We start from the raw sequence: 3,104 nt of genomic DNA, 5'->3' as shown, positions 1-3,104 counted from the left end.
TGTTTCTGGATACTCCAATTGTTCATGAAGTATAAAATATTTGGTTTGTGCATATTTCCAGGAAGTATAATGGCTTACTTACATCATCTGCTAAAGTTACATCAGACTTTGAGGTAATTACTTCAGTTATAGTATTGACAAATAGAATTAGAGTTCATAGATGTTTCTAAAGGGGCAAACAAGTATATACTTTCTCTCTTTTTTTAAGTGTTATTTATTTTTATTGCAAAGGCAGATATATAGAGAGGAGAAGAGATGGAGAAGAAAATCTTTCGTCCTATGATTCACTCCCCAAGCAGCTGCAATGGCTGGAGCTGAGCTAATCTGAAGTCAAAAGTCAGGAGCCTCTTCTGGGTCTCCCAGGCAGATGTAGGCTCCCAAATATTTGGGCCATCCTTGACTGCCTTCCCAGGCTGAAGACAGGGAGCTGGATGGGAAGCAGGACCTCTGGGATTAGAACTGGTGCCCATATGGGATCCCAGCACATGCTATTGTGCCAGGCCCACACGTATATACTCTCAAAGATGGTCATTAAATCTCACCTACTAATATACACTATGGATTCTTACTAAATAAGAACATGGAAAGTATGTACACAAAATGAATGAAATCACACCTATGTCATTCACTTGTTTGACGAATATTCTGTTAAGACTTTTGTGTTTTTTTATCTTCTACTGGTTTGAATACAAATAATGTCCGATCAGATTTGACAGACAGTGGCAATGGCTTAGAAAGAAAAAAAATGAAAGGAATATAAGTTTGTATTTATCAATGAGAATAGCTAAGCTCCTTCCCTTAGATTTACAGTTCACTTTCCAAATGACTGCGGTAAACAAGACTGGGCCAGGACTCAGGGCCAACAATTCTGCATTTGTTTGCTCCACATGTGTGGACTGCCTCCCCAAGATGCTGAGCAGGGATTGAGGTAGCTGGGAATTAAACATGTATTTTGATGTGGAATGCCAGCAATGCAAGATGATATTTTGTACTGGGTATTCTACATAGAGAATGCCTTCTGATACCCAAAAGTCAACTTACAAGCAGAGTAGAAGAATCTTCTCTTATCACATGTAGGAAATGAAGGTTTTTCGTTCCTCTCTTTCATTTTCTATCACATAGCTCAGCTCTGTGTTTGATACATGCTAAATGACTATTTGCTGAGTGAATGATTGGAGCTGCTAAGAGCCTTAACCACATCTTTTAGAATTCCTCAAGCACCAAATTGAATTTAATATTTGTAAAGAATTTAAGTGTGGAGCCAAAAAGATCCACACAACTCGGAAGAACAACGAGAACGGAGCAGGACAAGGGTAGAGAAACCAACATCCCACTCCAGACCTGCAGAGTCACTTTTGAGGCCGGCCTGACGGGAGACGCGGCCAGCTCGGAGGCAGGGAGATCGGGTGGATCGTAGCCGGCGAGCGCCGGCGAGAAGCCTTTGACAGCGGCGGAGGCAGACTGGGCAGACTGCAGCAGCCGGACGTTTGGTGAGCGAGGGGGGGGGCGGTTGACGTGGCAGCCTCCGCATTCCTCGCCACCTACTGAGGTTCCAGCCTCTGAGAAGGCGGGGCAGGCAGCCTGAAACGGTTGGGTCTGTGCCTTGGGAACTACGCGCAGTGGTGTTGGTGGTGAGGGAAGGCGCCTCGGATGTTTCTGCGCTGAGGGGGGCCAGTGCGTCTCGGTGCGCAGAGGCTGCTGGCGAGGATCTGGAGTCTCCCACATCCTGCCTGGTGGATGCGCGAGAACATCAGGAGGATTCTGATCGCTGCCTGCAGCAGCCGCCTCCGCAGCACAGGTGTCAGGTGTCAGGTGTCAGGAGAGCTCCCAGTTTTGGGAAGTGTAGCGCTGTGTGTCCCTGGCACGCAGGTACCACTCCCATAGGGTGAACTGCTCACTCCTAGCCTCCCACCCCGCAGTTCTGAGCGTGGGCGACCCACCAGGAGAGCTCTGAAAACTCCTGCATCACACTGACACGGTGAGAACCTGCCGTGAAGTCATTATAACAGGGCGCCTGGGTCACTCCTCCGCTAAGGGCCTGTGTGGGGGAGCCACACGGGAGCAGGGGCTCTGAACACCCACACACCACGAGTGGTGGATTCACTGCACAAGAGCCACGCCTGGAAAGTGCCTCACCCACAGTCCCGTGTGTGGGAGACGCAACAGGTGGGCCCTGAAAAACCCTGCAGTCCCTGACACGGAGAACGCAGGGAGAAAGCACATAAAACCTTCTAAGCCCTGGGGATTCCCGCACAGGGGGCACACCCAGAGAGCGCCTCCATCCCTCCACGCCCTGGGGTGTCACACCTGTAGAAGAGGTGCCCAGAGTGTGCCTGGAATCCACTGGGCCCCCAAGGTGGTGCTCTACAGCCCCGGGCCCTGAGAACGCACCAACGGTGCCTTGAAAATTACCACGCCCGGCAACACCACGCCTGCAGGCTCCAATCTCTACAGGAAAGCACCTGACAGCCCCTCAACACACGGGTCCATTTGCCCCACCAGAATACACCAACGCAATGGGAAAAACCACCAGAAAGAGTTGTGCTCCAGATGAAAGAGCCAGCACCCCACCAAACAAGGGCCAAAAGCCATTATCAATATCGGCGATGCGAGATGAAGACATGGAAGTGTTACCAACAAAGGAATTGATGAAAATAATGCTAAAATCTCTCAGAGACGTGGACACAAAGCTGGAAGACCTCCAGAACCGCATAATCACCGAAATACAACAAATCAAAACCAAACTGGATGCCCAAGAGAATAAAATTGAAAGCCTCATCAACAGAATAAATGCGGCAGAGGAAAGGATCTCTGAAACAGAAGACACACAAAATGAAGGTGTCCAGCGAATTAAACAGCTGGAGACAAACCTCAGCAAAACTAATAAAATGATGCAAGAGATGAAAGATTACCTTAGAAAACTGAATATTCGGATCATCGGCCTCCCCGAGGGAGTAGAAAGAGAATCTGGGATGCAAGCAGTGCTTGATGAAATTATACAGGAAAACTTCCAAAACACTTGGAACACAAATCCACCCCGCATACAGGACGGACAGAGAACTCCCAACAGACATGATCCAAAGAGATCTTCACCCAGACACACG

Source organism: Ochotona curzoniae, unplaced genomic scaffold (genome assembly GCF_017591425.1).
Source record: "Ochotona curzoniae isolate NIBS_2020 unplaced genomic scaffold, NIBS_Ocur_1.0 contig_3432, whole genome shotgun sequence".
NCBI lineage: Eukaryota > Metazoa > Chordata > Mammalia > Lagomorpha > Ochotonidae > Ochotona > Ochotona curzoniae.
Note: the sequence above shows the minus strand (reverse complement) of the source record.